At 45.8% G+C, this 20,647-nt stretch overlaps 1 protein-coding gene across 1 annotated transcript in view; it reads right to left on the bottom strand.

The window, feature by feature from the left end:
• Window positions 1-5,761: 5,761 nt before the first annotated feature.
• The window catches only part of LOC138300866 (elastase-1-like), a 215,454-nt gene continuing 200,568 nt past the window's right edge, over window positions 5,762-20,647 (bottom strand). The window contains exon 7 of the mRNA XM_069240705.1: window positions 5,762-6,800. The gene's annotated coding sequence lies outside the window, so the exon portion shown is untranslated. The remainder of the gene's footprint in view (window positions 6,801-20,647) is intronic.

Genomic DNA, 20,647 nt, shown 5'->3' with positions numbered 1-20,647 from the left:
AATGTGGAATCATTGGCAGAAGACTGAAGAGGAGAGTCGTGACTCCTCAGGAAGTCGACCTGAGGGCGAGGATCGCCGGAAAACGAGAAATGCTGGAAGCTGGTCGGAGAACGAGGTACACTGGAACTTGTGTGGAGGCAGGCTGGAGGACAAGGAATTTGACTTGACTGGAGACAGGTGAGCAGAGCAATAGGTATGAAGCCAAGCAAGGCCTCAGACTCATAAGCATCCTTAAATAATCAAATGTGCACATGTGCCTTTTGGCAGTTAATTGCTTGTTAAGGAAATGAACAATTATCCTCCTTATAGTGGCAGATGTACAATACAGATCACATTGTGAAGAGCACATGTTTTGCTGTTACAGTTGGCACAAGTTTAGCAGGTGAGATGCAATGTGCATAATCAACCAGCAAATGAGACATTTAACAATCATTGGTTATTGCAACTTGATATTCTAGGATGTAATGAATAGACCCATATAGGTCTGAATGTTGCAAGCAACAGCACCTTACTATATTTGAGCTCTTGGATGTGCTAGTGTACCCACAACAGTCTACGCGAATATTGAGTGGTTGCCTTGTCCTGTCATGTAGCTCAATCATTTCCGTTATGTAGCTATGTGGTCCTGCAGATGTGACAACATTATTGAGGGTGCAGCCATCACCCTCACCCCCACGTGTAATCCAGGTTTTGGGGCACTGATTCACAGGCAGTTTATGGAGTCATTCGGACATGAGGTTGCTGTCCAGATAGAGGTTTTGAACACATAGGTAAATAAGGAAGGCACTATAGTTTCATAAATGTGCAAGTGTTAGCCCTGGTGTGTGTTGTGTATCATGTTTACAGTGACTCACATGACATGACACATTTCATATCTGACATGTAGTATGTAAATTGCTAGGGACACATTGAGTGACTGCCTTTTTTTTCTTTTTGGCCCACATAGTTGCCCTGCGAGGGGGAGGATCAGACACCCTCCTGTGTACCATCCACTAGCAGACTTGCAGACCATGGAGAACAGACGTAATTCAGATCTACTGCCTGGATATGCAGACAATCATGGATTTATGTCATCAGTTGGAGCCAGATCCGATGCCAGCCATACATCAACCAAATCGCATACCACCCATAGTACAAGTAATGTCAGTGTTGCACTTCCTGGCCACAGGGTCCTTCCAAAACACAGTAGCCCTATCTGCTGGGATATCCCAGTCTATGTTCAGTTTGGTGTTGAAGGATGTTCTCTCAGCAATGTTGAAACACCTGGACAGCTACATTCATTATCCTCAGCGTGAGGTTTTTGCTCATGTGAAAGCAGAGTCTTGTGGTTTGGCACACATCCCACATGTTATGGGAGCAATTGATGGTACCCATGTAGCCCTGCTTCCACCCCATGGCAATGAACAGGTCTGTCGGAACAGGAAGAACTTCCTTTCCATCAGTGTCCAAGCAGTGTGTTTGGAAGACCTCTACATTTCCCAAGTCTGTGAAGCTTAAATTATGCGAAATAGCGCAATTCCCCAGCTGATTACACAAAGCTACACAGAGGGGGCCTGGATGGTTGGTAAGTAACATATGTCATGTGTGTTTGTATGCTATGTCTGCTGCTAATGAGACGTTGATCTTGACTGATGGTTGCACGCATGTCGTATTTCCTTACTAGGGATTCTGCCCACCTAAACCGTCTATGGTTGTTGACACCAGTGAGGAACCCAACTACGCTAGTGGAAGTCCGCTTCAACAAGGCACATGGAAGAACATGCCACATTGTGGAGTGGGCTTTTGGGCTCCTGAAGCAAGGTTCCGGAACTTAGACAAATCAGGTGGAGTTCTCCTGTATTCACCCGCAAGTTTGTAAGATCATTGTGGCCTGCTGCATGCTCCAAAGCTTTGCTCTGAGGAGAAACATCTCATACCTCCCAGATGAGGGGGAACTGGTGGTGCCACCGTGTGAGCCCTCTGAAATGCCAAGGGAGGATGACGGTGATGAGGATGAAGGAGAAGACATGTGGGCAGATCTCATCAATCAGTACTTCACTTGAGTGTAAGTATGTGATGTTCTGTGATTACTGTGACTGCATGGGGTGCCGTAGGGGGTCAGGATTTGTGGAGAAGGGTATCTCTGTCACCATGAGAAGGGACATCTCATGCTATGCATAATACATGCCAGGTTTGCTGGCTACATCAGATTGGAAGATGTGCCTTTCTCGGGGATGTCCTTTGTTTTGGACAGTCACATTGCACTCTTAGGGAAACAACAGAAGTTTAAAATGAGTTTTGTGTCTCATGTATGCCCTTGCCTGCCTAAACTCCTTATATGTCATTTTTTCCTTCCATGTCCCTTCACCATACCATCCTCGTGTGGGCATTTCAGAATTGTATTATTGGCACGTGGAATTAATCAAGGTACATGTTTGTCACAAATTTGGGTTGTGTGAGTACCCTGCCCAGGCTGCCTGCACAGTCATCTGAGATACAGAATACACTTTTTTCCCCAGGTATGTTGGACCAGTGTTTTAATGTGGCCTGGTAACATGTCATCCTGTGTAAACCATTTCTTCTATCTTCACATTGTGTTGATAAAGATCCTGTATGCCCTGCATGTAGCTGTCAATGTGTTTCCCCATTGCAGGCCATAGTGCCTTTGCCACAACACTGACGTGGGTGTGTAGCATCCCACTAGATACCTAACCATTGTAATAGGGTGAGTCTCTGACTAGGGACTGTTGTACATTCCTCTGTCTGTGTCATGTGGTATATTAAGTTGGAAGGACCTCATTTTGGTATGTGATAAGGGTCAAGCTGGTGACAACATCAACCAATCTGATGGCCTATACTATGGGATAGGGTCTGTCATAGCCCTTTCTTCTGTGGGCAGGGGGATGGTACTTTGTGATATGTCACCAGAAGCAACAATGTTTTCTCATTCTTGGCTATGACAGTCCAGACATTTTTGCATCCTATGGGCTGTACAGTGTAAATAAACATTTTAGTGTGAGTGACACTACCTGTGACATTCCCTCCTCACAATACCATCTTAAGAGTGCCTGTTAGAAATGGGGTTTCTGGTTGGCTAAGGTATGCACCTAAACCAGGCAGAACCCACCCACTCTAGTCAGGGCGAGGGAGTTACACACCCAAGATAACCCCTGCTCACCGTCTTGGTAGCTTACCACGAGCAGTCAGGGCTATCCCAGAGGCAATGTTTAAAGCGTTTGCACAACACAAACACATGTGACGCACTATCTTCAACACATAGGAAACACAACACTAAGTTATATACAAATAAACTGTATTGTACACTACATCGTTAGACCAAACACAACATGTCAGTAATACCCTGCTACCCAAGCAGGTGCCAGAACATTACACAGTACTATTATTCTGCGAAAGCCAGAAGTAGTCACATATAAAACATAGGTCACTCATTATTCTGCAAGTCACAGTAAACATGTGACTAAAAATGCACTTGCCCTAGTGAACGTACTCTCATAAATCCCCATAACAGGAACTCCTGGAAATGTATGGCACGTCATACAAGAACTCATCACCATAATATATGTGTCGTACGAAACATCTGGTCATCACCCCATAGACGTCAGCATGAATGCACACACCAAGGCATGGGTGATGATAACTGTAACGCCACCAGAACAAACTATCAAGGCGTTTCAGAGATGCACATTCAACTCCATTACCCCAACCCCATAAGTGAAACGTAGGAGCTCCAACGCTTCTATAATGATCCCCACGGGACTGTTGTGAGCATCAAAGTAACACCCCGTCTCTCTTGAGGGTGGCGGCTCCTGCCAGCCTCCACTCGTCACACCAAGGAAGAGAAAGAACCCACCCGGCAACCGTCCGCGTACACGCGGCACAGCTGCTACCTGGCCCTTTCCCCCCCCCCCTTTCCCAGCGAGGTCTCACTGATCTTGCTTTGACAGGGTGCTCCTCCTGGAGCGTTTGACGAGCCCTCTGTCAGCGGGTCCCCCACACAGGGAGAGACATGATCACTTCGTGATACGGGCTGCGGTGGTGATCTTCCTTCGGCCAGCGGTTCCTGTTAGTGCCCTGGGGTGACTATGCACATGCTCCCGGGCCCGGGAGCACCACTCCGAAGGTTCGTTTCTTTCATTGCGGCTCTCCTTTGATCTGGCCTGGCTGGGCTGTGGCAGTGATTCTCCCTGGCAGCCACGGCTAAGCACTCGCAAGGCGCTACGTTCACCGAAGGTAGCGTGCTCTTCAAGCACCACAAGAACAGCCAGAGGAGCGCTATCATTTGTGTTGGTACTTTCAGAGCAAGGGCTATCCAGACACTCTAGCAAAGGAAGAAAAGTGCTCACCAGGTGCTTAGATGATTAAAGAGGAGTGATCTGCACCCTAGGCAAAGCGCTCCTTTTGCGCTGGGAAAAAAGTTGCCTAGGACAGGGGCCACAGCACCCAGTCTCTGGAGACACAATGGCAGGGCCCAGCAGCAGGCCAGCACAAGGGGTATACAGTAAGTGGCAGTTTCTCCTAGTGACCCAGCAGGTCGCAGCTCAGCACAGCAGCAGCAGTCCCAGGCGGTTCCTTCCAGCAGCATCCTGTGTCCAGTTCCAAGTATGTTAAAAGTATCTCCTTTCATGGGGAAAACCCCCTGTACTAATACTCAGTTTTGTACACCTCTAACAAAGAGGGGGAGAGGAGGTTCCAACCAGTTACATCTGGTTCCAGGAGTGTCCCCTCTCTCCCACAGCACAGGCTCCAGACATCAGTTGAGGGTAAAGAGCCCTTTGCGCGAGGTGTGCCCCGCCTCCCTTTCTCTCAGCCCAGGAAGGCCATTCAGTATGTAGATGCACCTCTGTGAGACCTCCATCCTCCTCGTGTACAGGCTGTCTGAAAAGTATGCACAAAGTCCAACTGTCACTCTGCCCAGACATGGATTGGAGTCAAGCTGCAAAACACCAGCGTCATAATCACAGAGAAATGCTCACTTTCTAGAAGTGGCATTTCTATAACGGTAATAAAAAATCCACCAACACCAGTATGCAGCACTTTTCACTACCATTACAACAATACCAAACATGCCTTTGCAACCCCTCATAAATCAGACAATACCCCTAGACATAAGGCAGGGCATTTCCATTGCAATCCTATGAGAAGGCAGCACTCACAGCGGTGAGAAACCTAATAGGTTGTCACCACCAGGACAGGCCGCACAACCAGGCACATGTCCTGCCTTCTACATACATAGCACCCTGCCCATAGGGCTAGCTTGGGCCTAACTTAGGGGTGAATTTACAAGTAGTAAAAAGGGAGTTCTGGGCCTGGCAAGTAAATTTAGAAGCCAGGTCCCTGTGGCAGTAAACTGCACACGCAGGCTGTGTGCTAACAGGCCTGAGACATGTTTGAAAGGCTACTTCTGTGGGTGGTGCAAGCAGTGCTGCAGGCCCACTAGTAGCATTTAATTTACAGGTCCTGGGTTTAGGGATACCACTGCACAAGGGACCTACAGGTAAATTAAATGTGCCAATTAGGTATAAGCCAATCATACCAACATTGGTAAGGAGAGCACCAGCACTTTACGCTAATCAGCAGTGATAAAGTGCTCAGAGTCCTAAAGCCAACAAGAGGTCAGAAACATAGGAGGAAGGAGGCAAAAAGTTTGGGGATGGCCCTGCAAAAAGGGCCAGGTCCAACAGTACCTCATTTACATCACATGAATTTCAAATTGTACATCCAACAACAATGAGAAATCATTATTAGGCATTGATTGTGTGCTAGTTGTGTTTATTCACATGTGCTCTGAACATAAAGGTGTGAAGTAAGAAAAAAAAGAATTATGAAGGGATCAGTCATGGCAGATGTAATCTTTAGAGTAGCTGCCACAACGTTTGAAGTCCAGTGTTCTACTATCCGGGAAAATGGAAAGTATTTGAAGAACAGTCAACAGTGTGATTCTGTGGCACACTAAGGAGCTCCATCAGGAAGAGGTCACTTCCTGGCAGTGGTTGATGTCTTCACATCAGCACCTCCTGGATGTTTGGGTGGATGTCCCTGCTTGCGGGGCGTCTTCAGCTAAAGAGGCAGGGGTGTCTGAGGAAGGTCCTTCTTCTGGCATGGCCTCCATTTCACTGGCTGCCACAGAGATCAAAGAGGCTGATGTTACTAGCTACTGGAAGTTGTCTGGTGTTGTTCTTGATCCCTGCACAGGGTGGTGTTCATGCCTCTCAGCACCTCTGTTAGGGAGGCCAAGGTGGCATTGTTGGCCACCTGTTGTTGCAATATTTCATGGGATTATCCCTCTGCTGTTGCTTGATCTCCCTTATTCCTGTGAGTATCTGGTCCATCAGGCTTTAGGATTGTTTGTAGGCTCCCAAGACTTGGGTGATGGTGGCCTGGCCGGACCTATCCCCAGCAGCCTCATGTCGCTGGTCCACACCATCCCTCCCATGTACCCTACCCCCAAGTGCCTGCACACTTGGCACAGTTTTGCCCCTAGCACTGGGTCCAGGTCCATCATTGTCAGAGGTGTCTAGATGTGACTCAGGTACCTGGACTGGGGGACACAAGATTGTTGATTCTATCCCCGGGACACAGTTTTGGGTGACTGGGTGTCTGAGATATTGATGCAACAGGGCTGGGAGGAGTCGATGTGGTCAGGGTGAGGCTGACAGGTGTCATCTGACCAGGTTTCCCTGATGGGGCAGTGCTGTCCTCTACGTCCACAAGTCCAGGAGTGGTATCCACACTGAGGGCTTCATCCATGGGGGCAGTGGCAGTCTCTTGACTTGTTTCTGTGTATCCAGTGGCAGGTAAACCTGTTGAGGTGAGAGACAGAATGTTACAGGTTGTATTGTGACATGTACCTCCCAACAGTTTACAGTGACATTTGATGGAGGCCATGTACACATTGGCTGCTATCAACAGTATAGACCTAATGTAGGAAGTTGGCTCTGTATGTACTATTTCAAAGTAAGAAATAGCATGCACAGAGTCCAAGGGTTCCCCTTAGAGGTAAGATAGTGGCAAAAAGAGATCATTCTAATGTTCTATTTTGTGGTAGTGTGGTCGAGCAGTAGGCTTATCAGAGGGTAGTGTTAAGCATTTGTTGTACACACACAAGCAATAAATGAGGAACACACACCCAATGACAATTCCAGGCCAATAGGTTTTTGTATAGAAAAATGTATTTTCTTAGTTTATTTTAAGAACCACAGGTTCAAGATTTACAAGTAATACTTCAAATGAAAGGTGTTTCACTTAGGAACTTTAGGAACTTTGAATTAGCAAAATAGCATATACAGTTTTCACACAAATGGCAATAAGCTATTTTAAAACTGGACATAGTGCAATTTTCGACAGTTCCTGGGGGAGGTAAGTGTTTGTTAGTTTTGCAGGTAAGTAAACCACCTACAGGGTTCAAAGTTGGGTCCAAGGTAGCCCACCGTTGGGGGTTCAGAGCAACCCCAAAGTTACCACACCAGCAGCTCAGGGCCGGTCAGGTGCAGAGGTCAAAGTGGTGCCCAAAACACATATGCTTCAATGGAGAAGGGGGTGCCCCGGTTCCAGTCTGCCAGCAGGTAAGTACCCGTGTCTTCGGAGGGCAGACCAGGGGGGGTTTTGTAGGGCACCGGGGGGGACACAAGTCAGCACAAAAATTACACCCTCAGCGGCACGGGGGCGGCCGGGTGCAGTGTGCAAACAGACTTCGGGTTTGCAATGGAGTTCAATGGGAGACCCAGGGGTCTATTCAGCGAAGCAGGCAGGCAAAGGGGGGGCTCCTCGGGGTAGACACCACCTGGGCAAGGGAGAGGGCACCTGGGGGTCGCTTCTGCACTGGAGGTCGGATCCTTCAGGTCCTGGGGGCTGCAGGTGCAGTGTCTTTACCAGGCGTCGGATTCTTTGAAGCAGGCAGTCGCGGTCAGGGGGAGCCTCTGGATTCCCTCTGCAGGCGTTGCTGTGGGGGCTCAGGGGGGTCAACTCTGGCTACTCACGGGCTCGCAGTCGCCGGGGAGTCCTCCCTGTAGTGTTGTTTCTCCACAAGTCGAGCCGGGGGCGTCGGGTGCAGAGTGCAAAGTCTCATGCTTCTGGCGGGAAACGTGTGTTCTTTAAAAGTTGCTTCTTTGATGCAAAGATGTTTCTTCTTTGGAGCAGAGCCGCTTTCCTCTGGAGTTCTTGGTCCTTTTAGATGCAGGGTAGTCCTCTGAGGCTTCAGAGGTCGCTGGACCCTGTGGAACGCGTCGCTGTTGCAGTTTTTCTTGAAGTGGGGAGACAGGCCGGTAGAGCTGGGGCCAAAGCAGTTGGTGTCTCCGTCTTCTCTGCAGGGCTTTCAGGTCAGCAGTCCTTCTTCGTCTTAGGTTGCAGGAATCTATCTTGCTAGGTTCTGGGAGCCCCTAAATACTGAATTTAGGGGTGTGTTTAGGTCTGGGGGGTTAGTAGCCAATGGCTACAAGCCCTGAGGGTGGCTACACTCTCTTTGTGCCTCCTCTCTGAGGGGAGTGGGGCACATCCCTAATCCTTTTGGGGGAATCCTCGACCTGTAAGATGGAGGATTTCTAAAAGTCAGAGTCACCTCAGCTCAGGACACTTTAGGGGCTGTCCTGACTGGCCAGTGACTCCTCCTTGTTTTTCTCATTATCTCCTCCGGCCTTGCCGCCAAAAGTGGGGCCGTGGCCGGAGGGGACGGGCAACTCCACTAGCTGGAGTGCCCTGGGGTGCTGTAACAAAGGGGGTGAGCCTTTGAGGCTCACCGCCAGGTGTTACAGTGCCTGCAGGGGGAGATGAGAAGCACCGCCACCCAGTACAGGCTTTGTTACTTGCCACAGAGTGACAAAGGCACTCTCCCCATGTGGCCAGCAACATGTCTGGTGTGTGGCAGGCTGGTAAAACTAGTCAGCCCACACTGGACGTCGAGTATGGTTTCAGGGGGCATCTCTAAGATGCCCTCTTGGGTGTATTTCACAATAAAATGTACACTGGCATTTCCTTACACCTAATATTTGAGGAACAGACTAATTCAGTTTCACCTTACCTTGCTACCTTACCTTGCTACAGGATGTCTGAGTATCTTGGCACTTTGATGTCTATTCATAGGTTCCTATCTTTCCAATAGTGCAGTCAAAATCAGTGGTAGGGCATGATGTGGCTTAGGTCATTTTAAGACCTAGTAGACTGTTATGCTTGCAGACCCGGATCCTTGTCGTAGTATATGTTAGTGGTCATCATGTGGTCAGTGCATTGTGAATGTGTTCTGCCACAAGCATTTAGATGATGCATCTTGGTACCTTTGAGTTGTCCTTCATTCATTGGGCACATGAGTTGGACTGTCCTTCCTGTCCACATTATTTTCATCTTGGCTTATCTGCTCAAGATGGATCTAGTTGATTAGGCAGATCAGAGTACACCATGAGCTGTCTGTTGGTACCTCCCAGGTATTAACCTGTATTCAGGAATTACCCGAAAGCAACACTGTCAATGTGGACAGTGTCCTGGTTATTGGAGTTGGAGGGACTGTTCCTCTTGGGACTTACAGTCATGTTATACTAAGTACTACACACAGCATACATTAGTCATCCTTTCAGGTGAGTAGATTTTCATAGTGAGTTGATGTACAAGGATGATAGGGCAGATGCACAGTGAGCAGGTGTTTTGCATTGCATAGATAGTGCCTGCTGACCTTGGCATAGCTGTCATTGCCTGTCCTGCCCACACACTGTACAGTTGATAACCCCATAGGTGAGTACATGGCAAAGACTGAGTAGAGGGAGAATGGTCGTAGTAGCAGAGAACACGTATTGGCTCAGTGGAGTGACATTACCAGTGCCTGCTGACCTTGGCATGGCTATCATTGCCGGACCTACCCACATACTGAACAGTTTAAATCCCCTCAGTTGAGTACAGCTGAATGTGTGAGTAGAGGGAGAATGGTTCTAGTAGCATAGAATACAGAATGGGCTAAGTGGAGTGACATTACCACTGCCTGCTGAGATTATTAATGTCATTGCCTGTCGTACCCACACACTGTACACTTTAAATCCCCCCAGGTGGGTACACTCCGATGTGGAGTTGACAAAGGAGGTAATTTGGATTGGTCTACACTGTTCTGGTATTAGTGATAGTAGAACAGTGCTTGTTGGAGATGTATTGCTGTCTATCCCTGTACTACACCACCCATACAGAGATGTTGTTCCCCCAAGTGCAGGTGGGTGTAATTTGCATGTTGGAGGCCAGACTGGAGTTTATGGACAGGTGGACACCGGACTGTTTAGTGGGGTGACAATCTAGGTGGAGAAAGGTGATCAGTGAGCATGCATGCTAATACATTTTGGTGAGCTAATTTTTTTGTTGTAACTTATCTGACTCGTCTCCCCCAGGTATTCCTCTCAAACCCTCAGGATTCAGGGTGGCCAAGACCACCTTCTCCCAAGGTGTGAACTCTGGAGGTGGGGGACCACCCCCAGTCTTGTGGAACACCAGCTGGTGCCTGACAGACATGGAACATACCTTCCCCCTGAGGATATTCCACCTCTTTCTGATGTCATCCCTTGTGCACGGGTAGCTGCCTACAGAATTCACTCTGACTATTATTTTCCACATTTCCATTTTCCTTGCGACAGTAGTCTGCTGGACTAGGGCTCCAAATAGATGTGGCTCTTCTCTGGTGATTTCATCGACTCTGACTCGTCATCTGTGAAACAGGAATGTTTTGTGTTGACATGGTGATGGTAAAGGAGTGAGGAAAAATAAATTGTAGGTGCTGTGTGATGAAGGGGTGATGGGGAGTAAAAGGTGTTATAGAGTGCAAATATGTGAGGATGTGTGATATGTGCTTTGTGAGAGATGGTGGAGCTCCTAATCCATGGTTTGGTTTTCTCTGATGTTGCTCTGGCTTCTGTGTTTGGTGTGGGGATTTTAAAGGATTGTAGTGTGTAAAGGGGTGTGTTTTATAGTGTGGTTGGTAGGTGTATTGAGTATGTGAATGTGTGTCAGCTGTGTTTTAAATCTATCCAATGTGGTGTTGTGTATCACTGTGTGGACCGCCGTGGTTTGCACCGCGATTGAAAGACAGCCATGGCGATTTTCAACTTGTAATAGGCTTGGTGGTTTGTTGACGGGCTGGCGGTGCCAGTGATCGGACTGCCTCTTTCCAGCCCTCCAGGGTCCTAGCGGTGTCAGGATTTTGTCTGTCTTTTGGCGGGCCAGGGTGTGTATCTCATAATATGGCAGTCTGTGTGACTGCCAAAATGGCAATCTTTTGGCAGCTGCCACTGCTGCGGTCTGCCAGTCAGACTGCCAAACTCATAAGGAGGCCCTAAGTGATGTGTGTGTGTGTACTGAATAGGAGTCTCCATGATGAGCTATGTTCAGCATGAAAGCTGTATCTAGAGAAGGCTTGGCTAATTAAAAGGTGAAATGTGTGGTGTGGGCTAGCATTTGTATAATAACCTCTGTTTAGGTTGCAAAGTATATGTAAAACGAAGCTTCTTAAACTACTAGGTGATGTCTGTGGTGGGTCACTAAAGAAGTCTGTTCAAGTCTAAAGCTGTTTGTTTTTGTTAGAGATGTGGATAATGTATAGCTTGTGTTTGTGGTGGGAGCCTGCTATATCTGTGAATAGTTTTGTCCAGTGCGGAAAGTGTGTGTCAAAGAGTCTTTAAAAACTAGAAATGGGTTTCCTGATGTGGGAGCCTGCCTTCACACTACTTTTTAGTAGCCATGCCTCTTCGATATACAGTTGTCCCCTTAGACAAAATTACGTATGAAGGCACCACCTCCCCACTAACCACATTAGCTATTACTAGGCCAAACCTATTCTACAAGCAACTTGCTTCCTGAACAAGTCTCTGCCTGAAAGGCTTAGTCATGGAGCACACATAACATGCACTGGTAGGCCAAGACTTTTTCTTAGCTTCAGGGTGCCTGGTGGCATAACCCACTACCACCAGTATGAATCTGTTCCCTGATGCTGTTGGTAGGTCTAGGGGGCCAACAACATCAACCTTTACCCTTTCATAGGGAACTCCAACCACTGGAAGTGGAATTAAGGGAGCCTTTGGGTGGTTGCCTTTCTTGCCATTGGCTTGACGGGTGACACAGGAGTTACAAAACCCATTCACCTTCTGGGCCATACCTAAGGGGATGTCATGAGCCAAGGTGAGAAGGAACTCTCTATACATGAGGCACTACCACCCTTAGTGTCACCAAGGTTGGGGTCTTCGGCCTTGATATAGAGGAGTTCCTCCTCCCGGGAGGTTCTGTGAGAGTCACTGACATTTCCTTTTTGCTGGTCAGCAGCTTGCTGCCTCAAGCTCTCAAGAATTTGACAGGTCCTCTGTCACTGGCACAGCTCTTCCCCAGAGGGTCCCCCCGGACCCATGGGCTCTGCTGTGTAAGGCTCAAGTTCCTGGGGCTCAGTTCCCTCAAGGGCTGACAGGTCTTTCCCCTGAGGAGAGGGGCCCTGAGCTGGGGCTACTCAGAAGCTGCCTTACCAGACTTCCTGCCTTTTCTCTTGAGGTGCTGGGCCATTATTCCAGGCTCCCGCTCCTGTTTTTCACCCTGAGCTTTGCATTGTCCTCTGGTTTTCACACACACCCATTCAGGTATACCCGTCATAGCTTCATGGGTCTTTCTTTCGACCTCGGCCGATGCTGAGGACTCCAGATTATTACCTAGCAGACAGGCCATAGGAATTGCAGAGGATACCAACACCTTCCTCTGGCCAGTACCCCCTCCTCACTCTAAGGACACCATTGCCATGGGATGGACCTTTGCTTAGTTGTCAGCATTGATGACTGTGAAAGTTTCACCAGTCAGATACCTTTCAGGGCATATCAGTTTCTCAATCACAATGGTGACACTTGCACCTGTATCCCTCAGTGCTTCAAATCTGATCCCATTAATTGAGGATGTTGTCTGTATTTCTCCAGATTACTTGGTCAGACAGCAAGGGCAGCTACATCGACCCCACTCTCAGAGACCAAAGTTGCGCCTGTGAGCTCTCTGACATAGTCAGGGCCCACCTGGGATCCCATCTGGAGACGTACCACTGCACAGTAGCTGCAGGTGCACTGGGGGGGATTCTTTTTGGGACAGGCATGGTCTCCAGTTTGGTGCCTATTGGCTTTGCAGTTGTAGCACCAAGCCTTCTTGGATCCCAGTTCTTACGCTGGTACCAACCCTTGCTTTGTGACTTGTCTCTGGCACACCTTACTGGGCTGTTTTTTTTTAGGGCCTTTAGAAGACTGTTTTTTTATCTCTAGACTGGTCACCATCTTTCCCTTGGGGGGTTAGCAAACTCTTTCTTTTGGTCACCCCTATCATGAGTTGTCTTGGACACCCTAGTCTTGACCCAGGGGCCTGCCTTCTTACCCAATTCTTTGGGAGGAATTGGACCTAGGTCTACCAGGTACTGATGCAAATTTTCAAAAAGACAGTTACTGAACAGATGCTCTTTTATAATAAGAGTATAACACTCATCATAGTCTTGTATCTGATTTCCTTCAACCAGCCATCCAGTGTTTTTACTGAGAAGACAACAAATTCTACCCAGGATTAACTAGAGGTTTTCCTAGTCTCCCGGAACTTGATCCTGTATTCCTCAGTGATGAGTCCAAAGCCCTCAATCAGGGTATCCTTCATGCTGTCATAGGACTCAGCATCTGCCTCATTCAGTGTCAGGAGCCTATACCTACAGTTTCCAGAGAACAGCTCCCAGAGTAGAGAGGCCCAATGCTTTTGGCTGTTTCCTCATTTTATGAGCCCTCTCAAAGGCTGTAAACCACTTGGTGATACCATCACCTCTTACATATTTTGGGACAATCCTTTTGGGGACCTTAGGGTCAAAAGCAGCTTCTTTTGCCGTATAATTACAATTTTGCTGCCACCAGGGATTGGTTCTTGACTCATCTCAGCTCCTTCTTTTTCTGTAGTTAAGAGTTTAGACTCTAGCTCTATCCTCTTAGCTAGCTTCTGGAGTTCAGCAGCTTCAGTGTCTCCATCTCCAGGGTTACTATCTGAAGTGCTCCCAGTGGTATTACTGTTGTTGGAGTTGTGGAGGGATTCATCATCCTCTTCCACATCCTCCTCATCTTCATGAGGAGCTTCTTTGCTCGCTGTGGCTCTACCATTTTCTGTAAGCACCAGCTTTAGATGTGCTTTTGTGAGTTGAGACCACATGGTAAGTTCCCATACTGGGCAGAGGGCCTTAAGTTGGCCAACTTAAGATTTTGGTAGGGGCCCAGGTTGAGCTCCTGTGATGAACCTGCTGCCTCAGTCATGCTTTTAAAAGTTGTTGGGACCTTTTTAGAAATGTAAGAAAAAAATTCTAAGTATACTTCTAAAAGTATATTATCTAAAGTATTTTAAATTCTAAACAGTTTGGACTGGGGGACTTAACACAAGGCCCTAACAGTAACTTTTAAGCAATTTAGAAAAATCGATGATTGGAAAAATGTTTCTGATTAAAGACAATTTTGGATTACCTAGTGGTTTCACTTATTAACTGAGTGGTACAGGAAATGTAAAGGTTTGGTATCCCACTGCTGTGCCCCCCCATGTAGAAAGCTGGCTCATTATATGGTATATCAAAATGAGATATACCGTGCAAAGAGTCCAGGGGTTCCCTTACTACCGGACAAGGGCTTGCTCTAGCAATCTCAGTGTGCTCTCTTAGAGGGGTACTGTGGTTGACTAGCCTCAGGGCTATCAGAGAGGAGACATCTGCAAATACACACACTCAGACTTCATCCCCCAGGCTCCCTTTCCACCTATCTGGCCTCATAACTATTGCGCACTTCACGGGCCCGTCTTCGCCCGATTGAGGCCGGGCTGGGCCAATTTCTGATGTGACTAGTGAGTACAGAAGATTTTTATTTTGTATTTAAGGATTCATTACTACCTATTCCGCTGCCCCTATGAGCAGTATAAAAAAAGTTAGGAAAAGAGCAAGCAACCAAGTAAGCACAGGCACCCCTAAAGACTTGAGTCCTCTTCATGCTATCGACTTATTATTTGAAGAGGTTGATGCTTTATTAAAAACTAATTCTCATTTATCGCCTACTCGCAGTAGAGTGCCTAGGAAGGAGAAAATCCCTACAATGTTCACAAAGAGCAAGAGGACACAGGCTATTTCTACTCCTGTTGAGACCAGTATGACCGTGGATTCCCAGGCTTTAGGGGGAAATCCCCTATACACTCCTTTGGCACCATCATGTTGTGGTTTGGGAACTTTGTCATGTCAGAGGGACACTTTATCTATGGGTGCTGAAACTTTCCCCCTTCCATTTAGCCCAGTAGTCAAGGTGGTTCCCAATATCTTGTGTTCGAAACGTTTGAGCTATTGACAGAGGTTGAAGATCAACCAGTTTGCATAATACATTCTGAAATAGGAACTGCTACTGACATCAACACTTCGACTACCCCTCCTTCTGTTCCTGAGGACTTACATCTTTTGGGCAAAGGGACTGATTTAGCTATTGTTCTCCAGAAAATTGATAACATAAAATCTATGTTGTTATTATTAATGGGACTTATGAAGGAGAACATAATGCAGAAAAATAGCTGTAGATGTCAGCAGCCACATGGGGAGATAAAAGAGGATGGAAGTATTGTTCCATTAAAGTTAGGACTAGAAATTGACACCTAACCTCAAGTGTTAGCTCCGTCCTCGCCCCTAAACAATCCAATTTCATCTAGCATTGGGGATAACCAGGTGGTACCTGCCAACGTCAGGTGGAAGCACAATCAAGTTCCCAATTTTACGAATCATGAGGGATCTCATGCCCCTGCTTCCGCTCAGTTATATCTTACCAATGATGAGCCAAGGAGAGAGGCGATCCCCTTGCCTCCTGGTAGTAAGGATAACTCCCTTATACCCTCTACCCATTTTTAAAAATCCTATACTGATAATAATACTCAGAATGATCAGAGTTTGGGGATGAGATGTAGTGATTGTACAATGTATATGATTGATGTGCCCAAGCTACTGCTTGGTGCTTTTGAGAACCATGAGTCTTTGATCAATAAAGCCATTCATTGGCTACGCACCCGACGCAATCGTCTCTCAGTTATTCTCTCTGATATTCTTAAGGTGGAAAGATGTTGCGTTCCAGGATCTATGTATGATTTTATTTCAGTTTGCTTTTCCAAAAAGACCTTGGTGGAGCAATTAATGGATTTTAAAGCCCGTACATATCACTTAAGGGTTTCGAGAGGTATTGGTATTAGTCTTGCCCCCCACCCTCCTTGTACTCGTTCTATGAAGTACTCTATCCCCATTCCAGCTCATCAATCTCATATGAACCTAGAACGCCCCCTACATCAACAGTCTCTGGATGACTAAATGTTGCTCATGAAGTGCCTCTGGGGGTATCTCAAGGGGTTATACATTGTGAGAGGACAGTTACTCCTATTGTTAATTCTGGGTTGCCTAAGGCTGAGATACTATTGATGTCATGGAATCTAGCAGAATTAGGCAGGAAACTGGGAGATGCAGAGTGGATTACTTATATTAACAGCCAGGATGTTTGCTTATTTCAGGAAACTTGGGCTGAGGAACAGTTATATATACAAGGGGTTTATGTCATATAGTATCCCTGCCCAACCTCCAGAAAGGCTTTTAGGTCGCGCAAAAGGAGGTTTATTGATGTTATTAAATAAGAAGTTATACTGTGACTATTCACCATTAAAGATAGATTCTGTGGATATTATGGGAGTTCAACTTACATTCCATCAGGATTTTAGGATTATTTTAATTAATGTTTATGCCCGTTCGGCACCTTGGGGATCGGTGTCTCAGACATTATGTCAGTTGTTTGAAGTTTTGGATTCTTTGCACCCCTCGCTTTTGTTAGTAATAGGAGGAGATTTGAATTGCACTTTTGAACCCTCGATGATCAATAATGGGTTAACTAATGAAGAAGATGAACTGTGGGGAATCCCGCAATTAATGAATATCAGCCAATACTCATTCCCTTGTGGCCACTCAGTTGGCTACACTTTGTCTAAAATATGGGCTTAGGGCATGCAATGGACGCACACCTTCAGATTCACATATGGCGCCTACATTCAAAAGAGGTATCTCTTCCAGTACTATTGACTACTTCTTAGTGGATGTTAGGTTGTGGCCTCTATTGAAAGATATGAAGGTAGAATCCTGCTGCGAAAGAAACCATAATCCTTTGCTTCTTACCCTATGTGGAGGTGTATTCAGGAAATCCTCACACACCAAATGTACAGTGGTTCCTACTCCATTGCCGAGCAGTAATCATAGAAGAGTCTGTTGGCTGAAGGTATTGTCCAACCCCTAATTAATAACTGGGATTTATAAAGCTTTTATCAATGTGATGGCAGATTAAGACGAATATGAAGATAGCAACATTCCCATCCTTAGCATTTATAAATCATTGTTGAAGAAACTGCTGAGTTTCTTCTACAAAAACATATCTTCTAAATCTTTAGCTCCTAATGTGATGGTTACCAATGTATGGTTTAATGAGGATTGTGCTAAGGCAAAGTTGGCACTAAAAACTGCAATCATAAAAGGCTCCCTGGGGGAGATTCAATCAAATAGATGTACATACAAAAAGGCCACAATCCACGCTAAAAAGGTTTGGGAAGATTCTGTCTGGCAGGATCTGCTTGTTGCAATTAAATTAAATAAGAACACGTTATTTTGGGAGTTACTATCCAAAAGACAAAGAGGGAATAATTGCAGCATTAGGAATCATATACAACCAGAGACTTGGGTAACTCACTTTTCCCAACTTTATGCTGCTCCCCCGAATCCATCTAACAGTGGTTTATGTGACTCAGCCCCCTCATTACCACTTACTTTCAGTGATACCCTTGACCTATTTGGCCAGGATACTTATACTCCAGTAGACAGAAATTTTTCTCTTTGGAGGAAACATTAGATGCGATTAATTCTTTAAAATCAGGCAAGGCGCCTGGACCTGACAAAATACCTGGAGATTTATATAAATCAGAACCAACTATTTGGTCCTGGTATATAAATCTGCTCTCAAATAAGATTGCCAATGGTGGTGCTATCCAGAGTACCTGGAAAGGTGCTGAAATAATTCCAATTTATAAAAAAGGAAATGCTAACTTGCCTGTTAATTGTAGACCCATTAGCCTCATTGATAATCTCCAGAAAATGTTTTCAAAGCAGCTTTTGGAGAGACTCACGAATTGGGCACAAGATCACCAGGTTTTTTCTCAGTTGCAGTCGGGGTTCCATCCCAAAAACACCACAATAGACCAGGTATTTAGATTTGTGCTTCTATATTGGAAGTACGTAGTTCTTGCAAAGCAACCTTTATATGTTGTTTTCGTGGACTTGCGATCAGCTTTTGATCTGGTCCTGAGAGAGAAGCTATGGGAAGTACTACTTAGGCTCAAAGTTCCATTTAACATAGTTGATCTTCTATGGCAATTACATGAGAATACTTATGCACAGGTGAGGTGGAGAGACCAAAGAGAGTTGACGGAAAAAAATTCCCATTCAGAGGGGTGTGCGTCAGGGCTGTGTTATGGCCAGGTTTTTATTGACTTTATTTATCAATGAGGTGGTACCAATATTGCTCTCTTGTCAGAATGATGCCCCTACATTGACTGCTCACAAGATCCCCATTTTACTCTTTGTCGATGATTCACTCCTAATCTCTAAGACCCCGATGGGTCTTCAAGTTTTAGTTGATAAGTTTAAATCTTTTTGTTTGGATTATGGTTTGGAGTTGAATGCTAACAAAACTAAGTTAATGGTGCTTGGCCCGGGTTCCCGTGGGAGATGCACCATTGACTTGGATGGGTCTTTATTGACATGGGTTCACTCAATAGATTACTTAGGTGTGAGGATATCAAGTAATTTGCATTGGAAGGACCAAATCGGCAAGAGTGTAGGGCTTCTTCAGCATAGGGCAGCCGCTATCTTGCGTTTTTATAAAAGTTTGGTCTCGAAATCTGTTTCTCCTGCCATTAAAATCTATTTGCCCAAGGCGCAGGGAGCGGCTGCCTATGGTGCTGAAATATGGGTTTTTTTACATTTTAATTTCAGTGGGAGAAGATACTTTTGCCAGGGCTATAACTTCTTACCCGTGTAGTACCCCTTTAATACCATTGTTTTTGGATCTTGAGTTTAAACGTTTGATGGATGTGATAATTTTAAGACCACTACTCTATTGGATAAGAATCTGGACTGTTCCCGAGCTTGCTACATACAGGGATTCCTTCTGTGATCTTTTAAAGAGACCAAATGTGACTTCCATCCCATGGGTCAAACATGTGTCTAAATGATTTCACATACTGGGATTGACTAGTTTTTGGGAAAATTCCCAAAGCTTGGAAAAAACTTACAGTTCTGTTTTGAAAATAACTTATTGGTCCTATGTAAGAGCGGAGTAATTCGTAGTAACTTCAATGGACGTCTCACTAACCCTTTTATGGACCTCAAGTGGGTTCCCCAGTTTGAACCATATTTTGATTTTATACCTGATCTGCGTGGGAAGTGGTTGTATGCATGTTTTCAGTTTGGGAATCTTCCACTGTTATCATTTTAAAGATGTTGGGGATCTACTCCATTATCCGATTTATGTCCTGTTTGTTATGGTAACTCAGAAACGGTGGAGCATTTTATGTTTTTCTGCCCTGCTTATTCCATTCCACTCTCAAAGTGGATTTGTACTATCTGTCGAGCTTTGGGCCTGAATCAGTGTTGCATAGCAATGAGGATTTTAAGGAGCGATACTTCTAAGCTCTTGATTGAGGCAGTTAGCAAATTTCTTGTGGCTGCATGGCACATACGTAGTCGTTTTTTGAAATAGTAGTTTTTATGAATTACTTTTAGCATACAGTATTTAAAAAAAAAATAAGCTTGTGATCATATTTTATAAGATGGTTACATAGTGTTATATTATTGTTATATTTTTTTGGACTTTTTACTGTATTTTGATTGTATATGTTGATGCTTTGATGGTTATGTTGACCGAATAAAGCTTGTATTGATGATGATGAGTGTTAGACATGTGCAAATACACACACAGTAATACATGAGACACACAACTCAATAAGGAGATCCAACCCAATTACACAAATAACATGTTTCTTTATATATGTTTTGGCACCAGAATCCATTTGATCAGGTTAAGTACATTTTGTAAGAAAACTCTTTACAGTTCAGAAAAGTCGACACAGTGCAATTCTTGAAAGCTGCAATGTTATCCTATGGGGGAAAAACAAAAACACCAAACAGGAATAGTACAGTGACTTACAGGGCCAATCTCCCGAACTTAAGGTAGGTATGTGTTAAAGGTCAGAGCAACACCAACAGGTCACACGAGGCAGCACAGGGGCAGCCGGGTGCTGAGGTTTTGCACAGTGTTGGGTGCCCAATGTTAGTCAATGGGGGATCAGTCTAGTTGAAAAGAGGCTGCAGGTTAAAACCAAGTGGGCTCATGTCTTGCAATGCTCTGGACATAGAGACACCAACCAGTGGTCCTTTTCTCCCTCCTCAGTCTGGGGTGTCTGGGTGCAGAGGGTTCTTGGACCATCAGGTGTCCGTCACTGGTAGCAGTCACAGTGGAGGGGGCCCACAGGAAGAGGTGGACTGGGGGACCAGTCTAGGTGAATCAACAAGTGGACTTAAGTCTCATGAGTCTGGGGGACACAG

This window comes from Pleurodeles waltl, chromosome 6, assembly GCF_031143425.1.
Source record: "Pleurodeles waltl isolate 20211129_DDA chromosome 6, aPleWal1.hap1.20221129, whole genome shotgun sequence".
Lineage (NCBI taxonomy): Eukaryota > Metazoa > Chordata > Amphibia > Caudata > Salamandridae > Pleurodeles > Pleurodeles waltl.
The sequence above is the reverse complement of the archived record's forward strand: the minus strand, read 5'-3'. Positions and strand labels throughout refer to the sequence as shown.